At 35.2% G+C, this 23,810-nt stretch overlaps 1 protein-coding gene across 1 annotated transcript in view; it reads right to left on the bottom strand.

Annotated features, from left to right (window-relative positions):
• HDAC9 (histone deacetylase 9) overlaps positions 1-23,342 on the bottom strand; it is a 950,572-nt gene extending 927,230 nt beyond the window's left edge. The window contains exon 1 of the mRNA XM_049785709.1: positions 23,326-23,342. The gene's annotated coding sequence lies outside the window, so the exon portion shown is untranslated. The remainder of the gene's footprint in view (positions 1-23,325) is intronic.
• Positions 23,343-23,810: the final 468 nt, after the last annotated feature.

Raw genomic sequence — 23,810 nt, 5'->3', positions numbered from 1 at the left:
AAAACTTCTTTCTTATAGTAAAGATTCATCCTTTTTACCATTCAATAACTTAATCTGACACCAAAGAGTACAAACTTAAAAGCTATATAAAAAAACTTCTTTTTACCCATAAGAAAATCCTACATGGAATCTATTATGCTGAGTGAAATAATTCAGAGAGAGAAAGATGCAGAATGGTCTCACTCATCTATGGGTTTTAAGAAAAATGAAAGGCATTCTTGTAATAATTTTCAGAGACAAAAGAGAGGAGAGCTGGAAGTTACAGCTCACCTCATGAACCTCACCACAAAGAGTGATGAGTTTAGTTAGAGAAATAACTACATTGCGAACTACCTTAACAATGAGAATATATGAGGGAAATAGACAGCCTGTCTAGAGTACAGGCCCAGGGGTGGGTGCGGTGGGGAGGAGGGATATTTGGGGCATTAGGGATGGGAATGTTCACTGGTGAAGGATGATCTCTTACATGACTGAAACCAAACGATAATCATATCTGTAATCAAGGTGTTTAAATACAGTATTATCAATTAAAAATAAATAAATAAATAAATAAATAAAATGTCAGCATTGATTTAAAAAAAGATAATCCTCTGGCATTTTGGTAGATAATCAACAAATAATTAAGCAAAATCAAAACGATGCTCAGACAACATTAGCAAACCATAAAATTATGGATTTTAGTTGACGATAGGTATTTCAAAGTAGGTGAATTCTGTTTTCCAAAATACGTAACATATTCCTTGAACCAAAAAGTACTTTAACTTTCTAGAATATCATTTACTGTGACCTTTGTCTCTGAGCACTTTCTTGAGGTTGAATGCTATTTGGTCTGATATATGAATGGCTGTCCCAGCTATTTCTGTTGTTGATTAGTTTTCCATTGGCTTAAATAATTGATTTCAACTCTTTTATTATAAGCCTGTGCTTATCCTGTTCTTTACGTGTTTCTTGCAGGCAGCAGAAATTCGGTTTTTGTTTTCTGATCCAACTCTCTACTATGTGTCTTTTAATAGGAGAGTTTAGTCCACTGACATTTAAGATTATTGACAGAGAGGACTATTGTGCAATTGTATTGTGTAGGGTGGTTATTGTTACAATTGAGTGTTTGGATTTTGTAACTCATCTCTGAATAGACTCACTTACAATCGGTTTGGTTAGTGCAAATAATGCGAGTTCTTTTTGTCTGAGAATGTTTTTAGTCCTCCCACCCATATGAATGAGAGTTTTGCTGGGTAGTGAACTCTAGATTGGAAGTTTATTTCATTCAGTCATTTAAATATGTAATTCCACTGTCTTCTTGCTTGGAAAATCTGGTTTGATTTTTATGTTCTACTGTGACTTTTGTAGACTTCTTAAGTGGCTGAAAGCTACCACAACATCCCACACCACATCACCACATCCCATTTTCTTTTCCTTTTTTAAAAAAATATATAAAACTTTATTGTAAAGAATAGAAAGGTGAAAAATTTCTGCATGTGGGAAGGAAATTAACATAGGACTTAGCTCACTCCTTCTAGGCTCCCACCATCTTCAGTAATCTTGTCAAGCTTCCAGATATGCATGAATCAATGTGGGAAATAAATATTGCCTTTAAATCTAACAATATTTTCCAATCTCTATGGAAACTTTTGCAATAGCTACCTGGGACAATACCTTGTTGACTTCCTCCTATCCCTAGACTAGAACAATATCTCCTCAGAAACATGAATTCCTAAAAGTATCTCAGTATCTTTTTCATTTGTCAGTGCTTTCAGAATAATGTTCTATGTAAAACTTCTCATTTTTCAATTTGAGGGCTTTTGGGGGAGTGAGGTGGAGAAAAGATTTTTGGGCTGTCTATGGCAATATTCAGGCAATATCCATCACCAGTATAACTCTTGGCCATGCTTGGGTGACTCCCAGCAGTGGTGGGGAACCATGTGGTACAGAGATACAACCTGGGCCCCCACATGGAAAGCATATGCTCAGTCTTTGAGCTATCTCTCCAATTGTTTCTCTTGGTTTTGAAATCTCTAGGGCAAAAAAGAAATACATTCCACATGTATTTAAAAGCTTGTGGATATCTTATTACAATTTCTCAAATAAACTGTCAAGCTTTGAACATTTTTATTCAAAGAGCATTTCAAGTCATAAAATACTCATGTCAAAAAGCAGGGCCATTGTCATTCTCTAATCAAAGCTTTCTGTGAATTTTCCAAACTTGGCAACACGCGTTTTTCTTTTCAATTTTATGAACTACTAATTCGGAAGAAAAACAAACATCATTAGCTTCCTCTTCAGTAACTATCTGTCTGTGGCATGTTTTGTTGTTTTTTGTTTATTTTTAATCATGTCTAGCCACAACAAAGTGCATTTGAAACAAAGAATAATATTAAAATAACATTTTCTGTGTTAGTCTAAAATCATTATTTCTGGAATTAAAAATAGTGAAACCATATGTAGATAAGGGGTGAGGGTGAGATAAGGGATGAGGGTGATAAAAGTTATTAGAAAATGTTCAGAAATTTTTCCCAGGCTGACAGAAACCTATCTCAAACACCTCAAAAGTAGTAAATGCCCTTCCATTGAGATATATCTTCAGTGCATCCTTCTATTTATTACATAATTTTATGTATTCTCAAAATAGATCTACGAAAATTACTTGACGATTAAATTAAGTTGTTCAACTTTAAGCAAATTTTATTCATTCACCTGAATAATTAGAATTAGTGTTTAAATCCCCAATGTAATTTTATCCCCAATGTCGTGAAAATTACATCATATTAGAATCTTTATGAAGGAATTTTGGGTCCAGTTGTAGGTCCTTATTTTCATTTGTGTAAACAATCACATATTTTTGTGAATTTGTAAAAAGACTTTACAGAGAATGTAAATGACAATATGAACATGGGGACTCATCTAATTTACACTTAACAGAATATATTGCTTTACATATGGAATAGCCTTCTAAATAGCCTTTAGCTAGGAATGCTAAAGAAGACATGTTTTATGACTTTTCCTAAGGTATTGCTAAGAAATTTAGTAAGGAAACAGCCTTATTACTCTTTAATAATAAATAGAAGATACTAGGTATATTAAGAAACTGGAACATAGAAACTGAAATATCAAAAGTCAAAATTCTGGCAGATTGAAGACTTGTCCTGGTTCTCAGACAACTGTTTGTATGCTCGCATGACCTTTTGGCGGGGTTGGGGTTTACATGGTTTTTCTCTCTCGTTTTTAAGGAGAGTTCATATGAGTCCTGCTTGTATGACTTAATTGAAACCTTAACATTCTCTCATAAACCCACAGTTACATACCGTCACACTGAAGATAAGGGTTTCAACATACAAATGTGAAGGCAGGGGAGGAACATAAGCTTTCATCCTGCATCACAACCCAATTAGGCAAACAAATAACCACAAGCAGTTTGATTCATGCCATGTAACTCCAAAAATACTATCAGTCAACTATGGTCAGCAAATATTTATTGAAGGTGAAAATAAATTTTGATAGTAGTACAAATATGGCCTTGTTTAAATATCACTTTTCCTGGGAAAATCAGCATCAAGAGAAACAAAAATAACTTTGTCACTGGGGCTGAAGCGGTGGCACAAGTGGTAGGGAATTTGCCTTGCAAACGGCTAACCTAGGACAGACTGCGATTCAATCCCCCTTCATCCGATATGGTCCCCCAAGTCAGGAGTGCTTTCTGAACACATAGCCAGAAGTAAACCCTGAGTGTCACTGGTGTGGCCCAAAAACAAAACAAAACAAAAAAGAAACTCTGGGGCCGGGCGGTGGCACTAGAGGTAAGGCGCCTGTCTTGCCTGCGCTAGCCTTGGACGGACCGCGGTTCGATCCCCGGGTGTCTTATATGGTCCCCCCAAGCCAGGAGCGACTTCTGAGCGCATAGCCAGGAGTAACCCCTGAGCGTTACCGGGTGTGACCAAAAACAAAACAAAAAAAAAAAAAGAAAGAAACTCTATAATTCTCAAAATAAAATTAGTCTTTAAGAAAATATTCTGCTCAGATGTTTCTTTGTTGGAACACCTAGCAATCTTACTAATCTTTTAATTTATATCAGAATTGACACCCAAGGTCCAGTCTAGGAGTAGAAAACTTTGAAATGTTAAAGTTTGTCCTTAAATACCAAAGAAGCCTCTGGCTCAACTCCCCTTTTTCTTGTAATTGGAACTTATCATTCAGAAGATTTGTAACTCACAATAAAGGCCTGTGAATTATCTTTTGTGAAGAAACTTAGAGATCAAATAGTCTGTACTGATAAACGTGTTGCTAATAAGAAAGTACAATTTTTTTAACCTTTCAGAAAAACAAATGTAGGCAGTCTCACACATAAAATTCATGTTTAACTACACCCCTGTAGCATTCAATAAACAGACACACAATTATGATCCACCACAACAAGTAAGTATGTCTCCGTCCTTTGCCGAAACCTGCACTCATAATCCTGAGGGACCCAGAGAACTCCCTGAAGTGTCCGGACAAGGAGGCGTGATAGGTGGAGATAATAAAAAGGACAGAACTTAATATACAAGCCAAAGTCAACAATGATAGAATCAAGAGACCCAAACTATAACAATCTAAACTTAAATGGGCCTGGTATACTGGTCTGCCAGGGGGTAAAGGGTGGTGTTACCGGATGCACTCTGCGAATATTGGTGGAAGGAGGCTGACACTGGTGGTGGCCCTGATTCTTTGTATATCTGAAATCCAACTATGAAGGACTTTGTAAATCACAATGGTTTCAATAAAATAAATAAATAAGCAATATATAAAACAAATAATTTTACTGGGCATCTCCTAAAGGGGAGGGATTAACATTTATTTACTTTCTCCTGCTGTTTTTATATAATTGCTGATGGTTCCAGCACATCTTTGCATTGGTTGCACATTATAATTATCATGAAGGTTCAGTGAATCCTCATAGCTAGACTTCACAGAACTTCAATTAAGTCAGAATCACTGAGCTTGGGGATACAAGTTCATTTTTTTTTTAATTTAAAGCTCTCCAGGTGACTTTAACACATAGTCCAAAATGAGAATTGCTGGCTCATCCAAACTCTTCCCAGAAATAAAACAATTACCTCTTGGGCCTTGTTGACTGCTGTTTAACCAAAGTCCATTTACTCAAAAATAATAAAATCAATTGTCAAAAATTTATATTAACCTTACTTCAAAGGAGACTTCCCTTGTTTCTATTAAAACAGTTTGTGAGGTTCCCATTCCATTAATTTTCTTAATAAAATCAAGTATGTGAGCTATCTAAAAAATAACATGATATACAACAAGCAATTAATGATGGAGAAAAGAAGATATGCAGGATAGATATTAGAGCTCTGCAGAATTGGCTGAATTATAAATAACAGTGATAAAAATATAATTCCAAAGTCAACACAATAAATACAATATATAATACAAAGATATTTGGAGCCAGAACAATAGCAGGACAGGTAGCATGCTTGCCTTACACACAGAAGACCTAGGTTTGCTCCCTGTATCTGATATGGTTACCTAAGCTGACCAGAGAGAATTTTGAATGTAGAGCCAAAAATAACCCCTAGCATCGCCATATGCTATCCAAGAACAAAGGATTTAACACAGTCATGCAGCTATACTGAAATGGCTTTAATTCACTCACAGAAACCTTGTAAAACATATATTGGATTCATATTGTACAATTATGAAAATTTAAAGAATAAGACAGGCAAAGAAAGTCTGACCTGGTAACAATACACACACACACACCTCCCACCAAAAAAGAATTTTTTATGCTTCATGCAGTAATTTTCTTTTCCTGAGTTGTACTATAATTTATTTTTTACCCTTAATCTAAAATGATAGGATGAAATGAAGCTTCGAGTACTCTAAAGAAGCAAGAGTCAATAGCTTTAAATATAATGTGACTTGTGTCATTCTTTTCAGTATCCTAGTTTGCAAATAGTTTATAATAATGAAAAGATTATCTTACAATCTTCTTAGAAAAATCTAACCTTTCTATGGAAGATCACTTCGATTGGGGACAGCATAGAGGAAGGTGGATAATGAAATTTAGCAAAGTCCCAAGAATTTAAAACTCAATCAGGGTCACAATTTAGGCAACAGAAATTGAAAATGTGTTTAGAGTTATCTCTGTCAAGCCACTGAAGCTATTGTATAAGAAGATTAAGCATAGACAAGGACAGAATTAAAAGGATGGCTCATTTGTTTATATATTTAAGATCTTTTAGATTTCTTTTATTTTCCTTTTTAAACAAAGTATCTGTTAAGTGGCAGTCAGGTAAACTTAAAAGAAATATAACATACTGTTTCTGAAAAAGAAATTTCACTGAGATTTGGTCCTATATCCTTTTCTCCTCGTTTCAACTTTTAATTAATGAGGGCTACGTGTTAATTTGAAGTTACCCATGTTTTAATCTAAGTCATTATCTTTGGATGATAATTAAATTCTTATATTTGGATCCAACATATTTTTGTCAACTTTGCTTTCAAGCTAGCTTCCTGACAAACAATAGAATTATAATTTAGAACACAAACTTTAGAATCCAAATGCCTAGATTGATTCCTAATCCAATTAAATATCCATTCCTGATAAAGCAAGATACTTTAAAAGTAAAACGAGATACTCAAAGATTCAATTATCCAAATATGAAATGGACACAAGAATAAGGGGGCCCATATTGCTCTAGCTAGTTCCTTGGTAGAACATCTCTGTCTCATCTGTGAGACTCTAACTTTAATTTTTCTCACTGCAAAAAAGGAACTATCTCATGAGTAACTTAAAAGGAAAATTCCACCAGATGAAAAATACATGAATAAATCCCCTTCCACATCAAAATAATTCAACAAATGTTGCTAACTGTCTACCTAAATTCCTCATTCCTACTAATTCATTACTATTCTTCAATTTAAAAAATCTTATTACTTCCTACTGTTCTCTTTTTTCTAGACAGTCAACACAATTTTGTTATTCATTTGAAACATTTAAAATACATCTTTCATCTACATTTTTATTTCTCTAAAGTCAGTTTCTAAGAATCACAGCTAGCACAAGCCTATCAATGAGACTCAGATATAATTTTATCATCTTTCTTATACTAAGTTATTTTCAACTATCAAAAGAAAAGTTTTAGTGTGCATGCAGCCTTATAGAAAAATGATTTCAAAATGGTCAAGAAGAGCAAGTTTAGATTTCCCACACACTCTGGGAAATCTGATCAAAATGAGATGCGCTACCTACATATGAAACTCTGTCCCCTTATTACATTCCCTGTCCCATTTCCACACCTCTACTGATTCCTTCTGTCCTAATTAAGGCCCTCAAAATCTTGCTCACTCATAAAATATTGTTTAATAAATGTTATTGCAATATATGTAATGCTTTCAAATGTACTAATCTTTTCCACACCAAAAAGTCACAGGCCTTCTTACACCACAGTCCTTATGACTTTTCTAGTGCATTTCTTGCACTTCTCCTGCATTCTTGGAAATCCTAGTTCTGACATCACAAGTCAGCGATTTGTTATCATTTAACTGTTATTCCTTGTTTTCTTGTTCCATATGCCAGAGAAGAATGAGTCCCATTATTTGTCCTTTGCTGTATTTCACTTAGTAGTGTCAGTTCCATCAAGGTGCAATAAAATGTAAGATTTCACCTTTTCTAATTTATTCAGAAAATTTTATGAAATATGTGTACATCTATGATTATGTGTGTGGACATCTGTGTATAATCATACGTGTATGTATATGAATCTCACCTCCTTTCTCCAATCATCTTCACCAAGTTTTCTTAAATGCATTCTTTCAAAGCTTATATAAGTCAGGTGTGATCTTACTCTACCTAAATGTCCAAACTATTTTATTTCTATGTACTTAATGCATTTTAATCAGAACCTATACATTTGTTTTATTAGAAGTCACTTAATATAAGAACCTCCTAATTATTAAAAAAAATCTCTAGGGTACCACTCCTGTTCAAGCCCGATGTAGATAGGAGAGCTGGCTCAGCAGTTAATATGAACTGCATACTATGACTGGAGGCTAGTACATGGGTTAAGGCCCTTGTCTTGGATGAAGTTAGCACTAGTTTGAGTCCTGGCTTTCTGGTTGTGTAGGATGCACTTAATTTATATTTTCTGACATATGCGAGTAACAATATGTGATGGTTGCATATGCTCTGGAATGGATCTAGATCCAATCATTTTCATTCCCTTTGTGTCTGCATTTATACACATGCTATACATAATACACATCATGAACTTATTAAGGGATGGTCAGTTTTGTTATTCCTAAAACCTAGCAGTGTCTTGCCTAGAGTAGGCATGATGTAGTTTGTTTAATGTCTAATAAGTGAAAAAGCAAAAGTGTGGATATAAATTTCAAGCTGGCAGTTTTGCAAACATCAAGGGAAGACTATCTTACAAGCCCCCAAATATATTTACATTCTTGTCCCTGATAGTACTGAATACTGTACTACATCAGGTAGATAAACAGAACTTCAGATATGTGATAAAAGTGAAGATCCTAAAATGGAAAGAGATTATTTTGGATTATCTAGGCAGGCCCTTGATGCAAGTCAGATAAGCATTTAAAAGGAACAATCCCCCTTTCACCAGTGCAACATTCCCACCACCAATGCACCCCATCTCCTTCCTCCCCCCATTAATCATGGTGATGAAATAAAGATAGTATAAAAATTAATAAAATAAAATATTAATTTAAAATATCTTATTAGTGTATTAAGCATGGAAGTATATTGTATTAGAAATGTATTTTCTAGTTAGAGAAATAACTGCATTGAGAACATCATAACAATGTGAATGAATGAGGGAAGCAGAAAGCCTGTCTAGACTACAGGCAGGGGTGGGGTGGGGAGGAGGGAGATTTGGGATATTGGTGATGGGAATGTTGCACTGGGGAAGGGGGATGTTCTTTACATGACTGAAACCCAATCACAATCATATTTGTAATCAAGGTGTTTAAACAAATATATTAATTTTAAAAAGTAATGTATTTTCTACAGATGGATAATTAATTATAACAAAGTGTTACCATATCTGAAAAAAATCAAAAATATAATAAAAGGTGGGAAGGGAAATTTGACACAGGAGAATGCAGTCAGAGATCAGAATGTTATGACCAAACTACAGAAATGTCAGTTTTGCCTTGCAAGTGAGGTCATGTGTTTTCTTTGGTGCATTACCATGTACAGATAACAGTGCAGGAGATTTGTTCGTTGGGACCATGGATCTAGAACATAGTGTGGGGTCTGTGGAGCACCAGAGATTGTGTGGTACCATCAATCCCTAGTGAGTGTTAAAACCCAACTGCACAAGCACAACAATTCAGTGAAGACAACACCCAGGTGCCAACATCAGGTGCCAGCATCCAGACGCCTGGGTCAAGTTGGCAAGTCTCAAACAAGAAAGGGTTTTAATGGAGACTGAGTTTAATAAGGAAACAGAAGAAACAGAAGATACAGAACTCAGAGGCCTTTCAGTTAACCCCTAGGCTGAGGAAAGGAAAGAGAGGGGGAAGCTGAGGTGAGGACAAAGACTGACAAAAGTACTCAGAGGAAGGACCAGAGGAAAAGGAAAGGCAGGAGGAGCAACAGGGCTTAACAGGAATAGCAAGTCCAAACAACAGTTTTTACAGTAGTCTGGCTGGAACTAGGAAGAAGCATCCACCCCTGTATCCCTACACTCAAGTTGGGGGCTTATATACCCCCTTGAGTACAGTTACAAGAAAGTCCCTCCTAACTGATTTCTCATAACTTAAAGGGAAAAAACCCTTTTATGGCTGTCCAGGGACATAGGAATTTGTGTATCCTAAGACTCAGGGAGCATGTGTGCAAAACCGGCAACTAGAAGTTGGTGCTTAACCCACATCACGCTATGAGTCCAAGTGTGCAAGCAATGCCAACAGATGTGTGATCCTCAATCAGAACCACAACAGAGTGTGTAAGCTCAGCCTGTGTGTGGCTCTCATTAGAGCAGCAACTGCATCAGCAGGGGAGGAGGGAGAAACAAACAAACCAAAAAAGGGCTGTAGTTACCGGAAGCTGGAAGCAAGTGGCAAAAAAGCAAATTCCTTCCCTGAGCTGCTGTGGAGAGCAGAGCCCTGCTGACATCCTGATTTCTGCCCAGTAAAGCTGATTTCAGACTTCTGGCTTTCAGAACTGAGAGAAGAAATTTGTTACTTGAAGTCATCAAGTTTGTGGTGATTTGTTACAGCAGCTGGAGGAAATTAATACAAGATGAAAACTGGTATCTAGAGAGGTAGAATAACTTATTCCAAAATTTCAAAGTTGCTAAGTGCAGAATTGAGTTTCCAATAGAGATTTCCTGACTCCAAACTCTTAATCTTTCTATTTTACTATGCTGGCAATTGTATATCCTGGAGCCCACAGAGTTCTCAAATTATTTTCTTTGCATCTGGGTACCAAATACAAACTCTTGTATGACTATTGGGACAGAAACTATGAAAAAAAAATGATACCTCTCATAAGCATCAATTTGGTCAGTGTGTAACCTGAACATTTTTTTTTGGTGGCAAGAAAATGCATTTGACAGAAATTACAACATTACTAATATAAAGTCTACAAACACACACAAGGAAAATATTTTTATTATAGCAGCAAGTATTCTCACAGTAATAGTGGAATGGGACCACTCTCCAAAAATGCTGGCATGGCAAACAGTATAGAAGCAAATCCAGAAAGGTGAAGGATGACAACGCAGTTATTCAATATTGGGATTGCTGGCATCATCCAAAAGAGAGAAATGTCGTAACAATGCTGCCTGTTCAAAAGTTATCAAACTTAATAGACAAAAGTGGAAATTGTGACTATACCTAAAAATTATCTTCTCCTAAAAGTAAAAGAATTTACTGATACGAGTTTACAGAAAGATTTTTAAAAGGATGATTGTAGATTGCAGTTGAGAATAATGCACAATTTTAAGTACAATAATTATCAATTAGTGCTAGATATATTGCTGTATTTTATATCAATATCTTTTATGCACTTACATAATAAATTCATAATACTTTTCATTAAAGAAATGGGAACATAGGAAGTTTGAGTATATAACAGATAGGCAGTAGGTAATAACTTATTTCCAGACCTTATATTTATTTTCTTGAGCTTTTACCAATAGCCTCAAATATTCATTTGTCTAGCTTCTCATCAATTGATGGATAAGGTTACCAAGATTTCAAAGCAAAAGATGGGGGGGGGGTCACTGAGATTTAATGAGTGCATAATTTTCCCCATGGGATAAGAGGGAACTAAGCCAAAAAGAAGACATAAACTCCTCACCTTACAAGCTGGCTAAGAACCTATAACCATAACAGGATGTAAACATTTCTCTAATGATCCTACAGTTATAACAAGAAAATAAACAATTCAACCTTAACATGTACCTATTCCCAAAGGACATCAAGTTTACCTTGCCCTTTAAGAATTAGTCACTCATTTAGATTGGTGCAAATCTCCATGGACTCAGGGAGTTTGTGATCAACTAATGGGTTCTGGTTTTATTGTCAGTGGATATTACCCCACAGGAGGTCGGGACATTGCATCATTCAAGGTAAAGACAGAGTTGTTAAAGACAAACAAAAGCCTACATAAAGAGATTCCCCCAGAGAGCTCTGTGGGAGAGACAAGAGGGGCTTGTCTGTTTCACATCTGTTTAATACATGCTCTGTAGAAAATGAGGTTCCTGGGTAGATGCATGTAAAAGAAACCTCATTTTAACAAGATATATTCCAAAGTAACGGGATTTTTTTTGTTCATCAAATAGCAAGGACCAAGTACAATTAAATGAGAAAGTCAAAATGTATTTAATGAGACAGGCTAAGTTTTAAGATTTTAATTGAAACCTCAACAAGACGTCTATTTGTTATATTAAAACCTATCGTAATTCTAATTTTAATTGTATGGAAGAGATACAGAAAGAATATAGAGGTTGTAAAGCCGTACATTTTAAATCAACTGACTTCTTTTCTTATAATATTTTACAGAAGGTCCTTAGAAACTGAGCACTTTACAGAGGTAGGCAAAATACTGATTTTTAACATCTTTAAGGACATTAAAACTATGAATTTTTAAATAACATAATTTCCGAGGGAGGAAGGTAGTTTATAAACAGGGAATACACAGATTTCTACAAGGGAAAAAAGAGATGGGCTGCTAATACCACTGTAATATCTGACTGGTCCCAGATGTAGTGAAATTTTTTGTATTTATGGAATTTCAGATGTGGCCACCATTTTTGCAAATAATAACTCTACTGTAATGTCAAGGAATAGACAAGTTCCCTGACAAGAGAAAAATATATTTCAATAGGAAACCAGAGAGGCAAAGCACATCCCCAAACTGTCATTCAAAAGTAAAAAAAAAGAACTGAAAGTCAAGATGAGTAATTAAAAAAAAAACCATGGGAAAGAACATCTTTTACAACAAAAATCAAGCAGCTTAGTTTGAGGATTTCATTTTTTTGTTGTTGTTGTGCTGTATGGTTGTTTGGTGCTATGCCTAGCAGTGCTCAGGGTTTACTCCTGGTTCTCCATTCCGAGGTCAGTCTTGGCAGTACTCAGGAGTCCAGTTAGAGCATAGAGTTCTAACTAACCATTGTCTACCTAAGGTCAGCACCTTACCCCTATACGATATCTGGTCCCAAATAGTTTATTTTTATTTAGTTACTCTTATAGGAGTGAATGTCAGCAGTGCTGGGGTGGGGGGAGTGTTTGAGAGCCAGTATTGGCAATTCTCCATAATGCTATAGATGTGATCATCAGTATTGGCCTAGAGATGCTTAGGGCCATGGATTATTAGGGATTGAGTTCAAAGCCTCATATGCTCAGCATATGCACTATTGCTCAAGCTATCTCTAGCCCTAATCAAGTAATTTCTATTGCCCCCCCACTTCCAAGGAAAGAACCACCACTATTATTTTCATCACAAGTATCCTTCTAGGCAGGGGGTGGGAGGTTGGATGAAAAGGGGGGGACATGGTGGTGGGGAAGTTGCACTGTGAAGGGTGATGTACATTCTATGACAGAAAACCAACTATGAACATTTCTGTAACCACAGTGCTTAAATAAAGAAATTATAATTTTAAAAAGCACACAAGGATCTTTCTAGTATTTTTCTGCTTCTACATAATGGAAATAGTTAAGTATATAACTTTACAAAGGAAACACGCATAATGGAAATGTGAATTATGTTATGTGATAAGTCTGAAAGATTATGCGTGTCCTCCAACAAAGCTCATGTATGGTATGTATGTATGTATGTATGTATGTATGTATGTATGTATGTATGGTAGCTCATGTCACTGAGATACCATAGACAAATCTTAGCCACGGGAGCAAGTTCATAATTGAGAAAAGTAAAGATGCAAGAGAAGAACTGGGTCACCAGGAAGACATCAGAGAAAACTGGGATAGCAAAATGGTGTAGGGGGAGGATAAATGAGAAGAAAGGAGTCCATGATTAGCGTAGTTAGTGGTGACAGAGTAAAAGCCAAGATGCCTCTAGTGATGGGAAAGGGCATCAAAGTCCTCTGGGCAATGTCACACAGCAACTTGAGGTAATCAAGTCACAAAAAAGAAAAAACAATGCAAACTGAAAATAAATCAGGTATGGGTGGGATGTAGCAACTGTAATTCTGAAATCAGGCACTGCCTTTCTCATATTAGACTGAAGAAAAACTATTGTCAGAGGAGAAGTCAGGGCCAAGTCCACTCCTCTTGCCATTCGCTTCACTGGCACAAGTATAATGCAATTAGGATATTGACTTTATTGAACTTGCCTCCATTTATTTCCTTTTTAATTCCAGGATGTTTAATAGTTATCATATACAACCAAACTTCCTCTTATTTAGTTAGGAAAGTTAACACTAAAAGTAATAAAAGAAAATTACAAAAAAGTGAAAAATGATAAGAAAGCAAATAAATTATCTTTTCCAAACACAACAGAATGGAAAATAAATTCCATATTGATATTTTATTAGTATGCAGATATTTAGGGGCCAGAGTGATAGTGCAGTGGTAGGGCATTTGCCTTGCATGCAGCTGACCCAGGACAATCCTGGGTTTGATCCCACAGCACCCCACATGGTCCCTCAAGCAAGGAGCAATTTCTGAGTGCATAGCCAGGAGTAACCCCTGAGCATCACCAGGTGTGGCCCAAAAGCAAAAAAAATAAAATGCAGATATCAATAGCATACATTAACTAAAAGAAGCCACAATGTATATAATTTTCCTCTTTTTAAATATGTTTCTTGGCTTTAAAAACAGTTCCAGGTTTTTTTTATTTATTCATTATTGCATTTAAAAATCTACTTTGACTTTGTTGCTTCGCAATATACAAATTCCTATGAAGATTCAATTTTCATTCATAAAAATTTAAGTAGGACATTTACACAGAAAGATAAAGATTCATAAGAATGACATACAAAGCATCAAGAAAAATTTTTATTGGCCTATGCTCTTACCTTTTTGAAATAATTCTGAAAAAAAAAACCACTAATAATAATCATTTGGAATGCAATATATAATGCAAAGAGATAGAATTTCAGAAAGAACCATTTCACAGTCACTGGAATAATAATGTTTCTTCAGTAACAGTCCCCTGAAACATACATATACACACACACTGCAGAGATGTGTGATCTTGCTGACAAATTTAATAACTGTAATGAATTACCCTGTTTGTCAATCAGATAGAATCTATTCAAGAGGCTTTAAGAATAAACTTCGGATTGACCATTTGCGCAAATGTGACAGATCTCTAGAAATCTCAAAATCGAAATCTCAAGATGGGAAAAACACTAGTAATATAACCAAGTAGTCAACTTCGAAGATGGTCAATATCTTTTATTAAAATTGCTTTCATTTCCAGTGAATGAATTAGTTTTACTTATTAGTGAGTTGTTCATGAATCATCTCAATGTGTCTTTCTAAATAACAGTTTCCTCTGAGAATGGAAGATAAAAGATATATGCCTACATGTGTGTTGCTGTGATTTTCCACCTTCTCCCAGGACTCACAGAATTCCAAAGAGGATAAAATTAACACAAATTTTAATTCCAAAGAAACTCCCAGCTCAGCATTGCAAATTCTATTATACTCATCTGAAAGAAAAAGTCTTAGAAGTTTCTAGTCTCGGAGAAAAAAGGTTAATTATGGAGTGTTATCACAGGAGCAACCACATCTCACAATGGTAAAGAGCTTAGTATGGTCAAAGACCAGAAAGTTAACATAAAAACAGACTTAAAGGGGCTGGAGCTATAGCACAATGAGTAGCGTATTTGCCTTGCAATATGGCTGACCTGGGTTTGATCCCTGGAATCCTATATGGTTCACCAAACCTGCCAGGAGTAATTCTGCACACAGACTGAGGAGTAACCCCTGAACACTGCAGGGTGTGGCCTAAGAACAAAAAACAACAACAACAAAAGCAAAATAAAACAAAATAGACCTAAAATAATTTTAGACTACTTTGGAGTTTTTCCATTTTTTTGTAAATCATAAAATTATAGGGTGTTTTTCTGTGGGGGAAGGGTGTTTGGGGCCACACCCAGCAGTGTTCCCAACAGTGGACAGGGTCTATTTCTGCTATGAAATTCAGGGTTCACTTTTGGCAGTGCTTGGGAGACCATACTTGGTACTAAGGTTGGAACCACAGTCTGCCCTGCACGAGGCAAGCACTCAATCCCTTGTACTAAGTTACCAACTTCAACATAAAGTTTTAAAGAAAAATTCACCAATAACTTTGTCATGAATCTTTTAGTTAATATTAAAGTATCTCCAACACAATATAAACCAACACAGTACTGAAAGTTACTTAAGAGAATTACTGATCATAATTGGCAAAGGTTGTCAAAGCAAATTAAAAGCCAACACAATTCCTCAACCAATTTGGAAAAAAAAAAAAACCTCGTAGCATATTTGATGAAGTTAAATATAATTACAATATCTAAGGAAAACATTTATTTTGCTTAACAAACATAATTTTACACATTTTCTTGATTTATAGAACTTAAGTTTTAATTAGCATACTGCATTGCTTTCTAGTCTTGAAAGTAAAGGCAATAAATTATAAAAGGAGAAAACATCTGCATATTGATATTTTCAAAAGACAGCACTGAATATATAGAATAAACAACCAGAAAATAAGGCAGCTAAAGGCAGAAAAGCATCTACAGAGGTCCCATATGGTGCTATAAATGATAAGGTATCTACCCATATGTGGCTTGCAAAAGAAACAGAATTGATCTTCAATGGAAACACAGTGTACAAACTGAGGATAGTCCTCGAGCATAGTTGGGTATGCTCAGTCCCTGTAAACAACTAATAATCATTTTGCATATGACTTATATTTTCAGTGTAATATTTCTATATACAAAAACACTGAAAAGGTTATATCAATGTGCAATAAGAAGTAAACATAAATCCAATTTCTTACTGAGGCCAGAGAGAATACAGTAGATAAGGCTCTTGCTATGCACATAGACAACTTGAGTTTGATCCCTAACACTCCAAATGGTCCCTTCATCAAGCCTACCAGGAGTAATCCTTGAGGGCAGAGTCCAAAATAAGCCTAGAGCACTACCAGGTGAGGCCCCAAAGTTAACAAAAGTTAAATAGATAATATCTTTCTAATTGTTTATACAGCCATATCAGAAAAACTGACCTGTTTTTGATATGTGAATATGAGGGCATAATATAACACACTATAATACTTTATTAATAGAATCAATTAATACTAACTTTATAAAATTAATTGTAAACAAAAAACTAGGACAAATAAATGTTAAAAATAAATTAAAAGTGAACATTTTGTCTTACCTTTAAAGCACCAATGCTAAGTAACTGGAAAATTAATAAAAATGAAACCTCTTATTTATGTTTCAAATCTGATAAATAGATTTAGCTTAGCAAGGAATGAATCACTTAACTATGAAGTTAAAGTGATTAAAGTAACATGATTTAATAAATGTAATACTAAAATACTATGCTCTGTGATGAAATTCTGCTCAAAACCTGTTTTTTATGCTACTAATCTATTTGATTATGTTAGAATATTTTTTGTGAATACTACCTGAGATGTACACTTGCCAAGTTTTAGTTATGTTAAACTTATTATGTTGATATTTGCCCAGTTTTTCATTGAAGAATCAGTTGATCAGATTGTTTTGGGAAAGTCAGTAGCTTCTTGATCTGTCTGATATTCAACCATTTGCCATCCATTTTTTTAGGGTAACACAATTGTGAATTAGCTGTAAACAAATGGCCCACTAGACATTATGATGTTTGTTTGTAGCCTTGTCCTGGTTTTGGTTTCCTACTTAATGAATAAATGGCACCATAGTGAGTAATGCACTAGAGGAAAAGTGGTGAATCATTAAAGAGTTCGTAAAATTTAAAAACAGGGGCAGGTCTTCAGGGCCCAATAGCATCTAGAAAGCCCAACATTGTGCTGTATTAATTGAATGCTAAAGCTTTTATTAGACCTCTTTAAAAATGCTTGCAGTGAAGTTTTTATTAATGCTTGCACACAAATTGTTTATACTACTTAGCATTTCCTTAACAATTTATATTTCAAAGAACTTTTGGGTTATTAGTTAAATATGCTCTATAATTTTAGAAGAGGATTTGGCTGTGTAGCAAAACAGAGGCAGAAAGAGAAAATTTAACTTTTTTCTAACCTAATAGTCACCAAAAAATAGAGGTAAGATGTTAAGAATTTGCCACAAGTCTTTTATCTTTATCTTCATCTTTTTATCTTCATATTTTCCAGGTTCTCTCAAACTACATGGAATAGTTGCTCTAAGTGTCACACAAATATGAATAAAGAAATTAGCTTTCTGCAAGGGCCTTTGAAACTTGTTACAGAAATTAGCAAGAGTCATAGTAATTGTGAGCTCCAAACTCTGAGACCACAGGATTGTACAACTTAAGGGGTATCACACACATAGATTTGTATGTATGTCAAATTCATTTGGGTGCATTTCATCACAATTACTTTATCAAATTTAAATATTATATAGGATTTTTGATACAGACTAATTCCTTTACTCTTACAAATGTCCAGGCTCAAACCAAATATTCTATTATCTTGAGATCAATACTTAAAATGTGACCTGATTTAAACAGATTCAAAATATGCCAAAATATCTTAGAACTCATTTGGTAGGTATATATGTGTATGCATATATGTATATATGTTAATGTTTCATAAATAAATGGGACAGGCTTCCAAGGCAAACAATTAAAAATCCTAAGAATTTTCTCCAAAAATTATTATTTCTTCTTACATTTCACTAGTACTTAGATTTTATTAATCAGGAAAAAATAACAAAGTTCCATATAAGCTCACAGCAACAATAACAATACATTATAATTTAGTAATTTATTTTTATAATCTTCAAATGAGAAAAAACTAGCCCTCCTAGATATATAAAAAATATTTCTGCATTTTGCCTATTGACATTAAGAACACTAGTCAATTTTCTTTAGTAATTCTTACAGGTCTACTAAGTCACAATCTTCTGTTGGGAAAGAATCAGATGCTCTGCTTTTGACAAAAGCAAAGGGTATTATTAATTAATTGACATGTCTGGGAAACAGCCCCACAGTCTTTCCAAAGTTTTGCAACCCTGATCAAATTTAAGTTGCTAAAAATGACCTCCAGAAGAACTATTTGCTTCTAGGTTGACTCAAATACTTAACTTACAGACCAAAAGTATGTATACTCTGTCTCTTATATGAAAATGAGTACTGCCAAAAGTACAAAATCTAAGTTGTGGTGCTTTCTGGGTCACAACTGAACAACAGGTCTCATAGCTCAATCAGATGCTGATGTTTGGGGTAAATAAATATCCCAATGGAGGCTCACTGCCAACTCAGATTTCCTCTATTCTATATTCTCAGTGCCCCAAGGCAATCTCTGTACATTAACTTATAACATCAATGAGGCAGCAAAGTTAAACTAAAAACCAGTAAATTCTCTGTTTGAAATAAGTACTTATGGCTTGACGGAATTCATGTTGAAGACATAAGACTTAGTTAGGACCTAATAGAAGCTGTAATATTAATACAAATTAAGAACAAATCTGAATGTATGGAGGAAATAAAAATTCACAACATTCCAGACCAATTTTCAAAACAAATATAAAAAAATCTCAAATATGCTTAAAGAATTTCCAGAAGTCAGATGAGTCTATTTTTTCTGGTGTATAATACCTCCTCAGAGCACTTTATCAAACAAGAGCAAACTAAACAGGTGGTGACTAGATAAGACCAATTTAAGTCTCTTTCTGAAATGGTTACTAAATAATATGAGAGGTTTATTTTTTAAATTAAAAATTTAAATAACACGCTTTGTAAGTCAAACAATCAAGTTGTTTCTCACTAGTAGAGCATGCTTAGTGGCAGAAAAATCAAATATTACCTAAAGAATGATTTTTCTGTGTGTGGTCAGTGTCCTCCTTTCTATATTCAGGGTATTTACGGTTGCTTATCATCATTGATAATATACAGAACTCCCACCAGTATGACCTAACTACTCTGATTTTGTCAGGTTCACATATAAAATATCCCAAATAGACTTAAGTTATCTGTGGCTTGCTGTTTTCAATGGGACAGAATTAATGAGGATGAGATTACAACAGGAAATTTGAATGAATCTAAAGTCAAGCAAGTTTCACTACATGGCTGTCTTACTGGTTTCCCACTTTGCTTTTCTCCTAAGTAAGCGATTATGGCTGGCAAGAACTTCCTCACTGAAATAGGAGACTCCAAAGGAACATTCATATAAAATAGGAAGGACTCTAAACTATAGCAGACTCTAAAGAATTGTTCATTATAAAATAATATGGAAACCAGAGGAAGGAGAAAAGAATAGTTCACTTCATTTGTCAAATATTACCAGTTTTGAGATACTAGAAGATTTGTGTTTCATATATTTATCTTTTCTGTAAATTTCTTATCTGAAGTATTTGACTATCTTATGTACTGCAAGGCATTTGAACGAAGTAACTATTTTTTTAATTTTTTGTTATTATCCTCAAAATAAAACACTGAGCTGTACATATACTTTTTCTCCACATACACCTCACATCTGTTCACATCCACTTCCCATGCAATAAAAAATGTGTACGGAGAATACAAAAAGACCCTCATTCATCCTTACGTCCCCTTTCATCATTTCTATATATTCTCCTTTGACTAGAGTTCAGTGTATGCACTTCTGTACTTTTCATTTTCTTTGATCTCCAAATTCAGTAAATGTGACTTTTGCCCATCTGTTTCTTATATAAACATCACTTCCATAGATTTTAATAGCCCACCATATATATTACCTCATAAACAATTACATCAACAACAAAACTCTTCCCCACCTTCCCTCTGTTCCACGCTGCCAGAGGAGAACATTTGCAGTGGCTGTCCCTTCTCCAAAAAAGCACTTTTGAAATAAAAATAGATATAATCCAGACCTACCTGAGAAGTACTCTGAGGCATCCAGAACTCACATTGAGTACCAATAAATGTTTCAAAAGCTTCTTGTCATTTTGTTTACTTCTTCTTTTTTTTTTTTTTTTTTTTGGTTTTTGGGCCACACCCAGTAACGCTCAGGGGTTACTCCTGGCTATGTGCTCAGAAGTTGCTCCTGGCTTGGGGGACCATATGGGACACCGGGGGATCGAACCGCGATCCGTCCAAGGTTAGCGCAGGCAAGGCAGGCACCTTACCTTTAGCGCCACCGCCCGGCCCCTGTTTACTTCTTCTTAACCATTACATTTTAAGACTATTGCTTATTACACTTTATTCAAGTCTTTTTCAATAATATCTCTCAAAATATTTCTTTACTCATCTTCATTCATTACCTTTCTAATTGGGAATCTGTTTACAGCATACTGGGTTTATTTCTTTTTTAGGGGAGTGGCTTAGGTCATACTGCTTGTTTTTACACAGGGATCACCCCTGGAAATGCTGGGGACTATATGCACTGCCTGGATTGAACCAGATTTGCTCATAAGCAAGACAAGTGCCTTAAAGTCTGTATTACAGAGTATATGTATTCGGAGATGCTAACTCACAAATAAAGAGACAAGAGACTAACTTGCTTGCAAGACCTCCACTGTTTAAAAGTAAGATTTATGAGTTCAGTTTAATTGTATTCAAATTTTTTTCTTTATAAATCTATTCTTTATTACCTTGATAGTATCTGCATTTTCTGTCCATATCAAGATTATATATCTAGGTTAGAAATGCGATTTTAACTGTTTTATTTTGTTATGGTTGCTATTGCCATTTATTCATATATTCCATATTCAATCTACCCTATAACTGTCTTGTAAAATTAGGGTGGGAAGTTAACATCATTCACTCAAAAGAACATCAGGAGAAATGTAGAGAATGAAAGGGCAAAGACAACTTTTAAATATATAAGAACACCAGTTTTTCATCTTGAAAATTAAAGACAAACCCCAATACAAATTCTACATAATCACAGAAGTGGAAAGTTTTCTTGAACTTCTGTACTTAGACATTTTTTCCTATTGCCTTTAGAATATTTTAAATAGTTTCAGTACATTTCATCATGAGAAAAAAGTTTGATAATGGCAATGTTAAATGAAATGCTTATTTTAATGTATGTGATCTTGAAATAAAGTATTAGAAACTAAATTCAAAGTGCAATCTATATGTCAATAAAATGAAAACATGATTTTTTACTTCATTTTAATTGAAAGGATAATGATTTTATACGGTCATTATGATGAGCAAAGCAGCACCCAGTGTACAGGTCTTGAGGATATGTAACAGAATTGAACAGTGAAGCTCAAAGCATGCGAATTCTGGCAATAGGAATATTTTACAGGGGAACTCATAAACCCTCAATTCTTGGGCCCCACCCCTAAGCAATTCAATCAGAAACAACGGGGATAGTAAACCTTCCAATGAACTCTATATGGGCAGCAGTGTCTCAGAGAAAAGATGCTCATGCAATCCATCTGCTTATTCAGATAACTTGATATCAGTTCTAAATCATAATGTGATTCAGGAATCTATAATAAATTTAATATGTTGTAACATGTTGGATTGTACAAACAATCATATTTTGTCCTATAATGCTCCATTCAAATGGGCAGTCTGCTAGGGACAATGAGAGTAGCTGATAGGAGAGAATTCCAGAGCAGTGAATCGGGTGTGATATTTATGCATGTATTTGATATATGTATATATGTGTGTATGTATGCATAATATGTATCTATGTAGTGAGAAAATTCCCCTTTCTATGTCTTCTTTTTTTCTGTCTTAATATAATATTATACTAGCTAGGGTCTTAAATGTTTGCTAAACACAGATATCACTGTGCTAAAAATATTTTGTTGAAAAAATACAAAGACATGACTTCCCTTAAAATGATCCAAGCAAAATATTCTTTGAAAGCGTGTTTATGATTAACATGTGATATCTGAGCCTATTCCATCAGTGTCAAGATCTAAATAGTGTTTATGCCAAAAGTGACACCCTGTTCCTGGAAGCCTGGGTGTTGGCTGAGCTGACCTCTAACACTCCACTAATCACACATTGCACTGGACTTAGAGGAAGCAAGTGCTGAGATTAAAATTAAATATGTATATAAGAAACACAGGTGGGGCCCGGAGAGATAGCACAGCGGCGTTTGCCTTGCAAACAGCCGATCCAGGACCAAATGTGGTTGGTTCGAATCCCGGTGTCCCAAATGGTCCTCCGTGCCTGCCAGGAGCTATTTCTGAGCAGACAGCCAGGAGTAACCCCTGAGCACCGCCGGGTGTGCCCCCCCCCAAAAAAAAAAAAGAAAAGAAACACAGGTGGCAGCAAAAAACAGGATGGAGAGGGGAAAATATCCTTTCTGTGTGTCAAAGAAATGGAGGAAAAATACATCGACAAGCTAGTTATACCAAGCTCATGGAGTAGCTAAAATCATAGAAATACATATTAAGTCAGAAAAATGAGGGCTGTGAATTGGCTGCCTACACAATACTTAATATATATTTTATAACTTCATAAAACTCAATCCAGATTTTTACATTAAAGGCAAAAGAATGAAAAGTCTTTGCTCTAGTCACAACGCAAGTGAAAAAGCTTACCAACAAGGAAACATAATTAAGAATCAGCTCTTGAATATGAAATCCTTTATTATACTGAGTCCTTTCATGACTTAAGTTATTCATTCAGATTAAAGAAACGTAAAATCACAACTTCATGAAAAGTCTAATGGTTTTGAAAGCCATTTTAAGCATACACACTGAAAAATGAATGCAGACTCACCAGACTGTACTGGTGAGCTCATCATGGGAATCACGAGGAGGATGGATGGGCTTTGATGTGGATTCACAGCCTTCCTGCAGCAGGCGATGCTGGGGTTTAGTAGAGGAGAGACCTAGAACGTTAAAAACAAAATTGTATTTTATAAAATAGTATCAAATAGCATGCCACACAGGAAAAGAAGCAGAAAACAAGTCTTGAATGAGGTAGTTTTATTATTTCATGCCCCCAACCAGGTGTTTTCAAAGAGCAAATTTAGCAATCCTGTTGGGAACACGGGCAAACCAAAATTAAAAAATAAAGACTTGGAGAGGTCAGAGCTATAGCGCAGTGGTGGAGCGTTTGCCTTGCAAAAAGGACTGACCTAGGACAGATCTCGGTTCCATCCCCGGTATTCCATATGCACCCCCCCCCAAGCCAGGAGCGATTTCTGGGCACAAAACCAGGAGTAACCCCTGAGTGTCACCTGGGTGTGGCCCCCAAAAAAA

Source organism: Suncus etruscus, chromosome 13 (assembly GCF_024139225.1).
Source record: "Suncus etruscus isolate mSunEtr1 chromosome 13, mSunEtr1.pri.cur, whole genome shotgun sequence".
In the NCBI taxonomy this organism is placed as follows: domain Eukaryota; kingdom Metazoa; phylum Chordata; class Mammalia; order Eulipotyphla; family Soricidae; genus Suncus; species Suncus etruscus.
The sequence above is the reverse complement of the archived record's forward strand: the minus strand, read 5'-3'. Positions and strand labels throughout refer to the sequence as shown.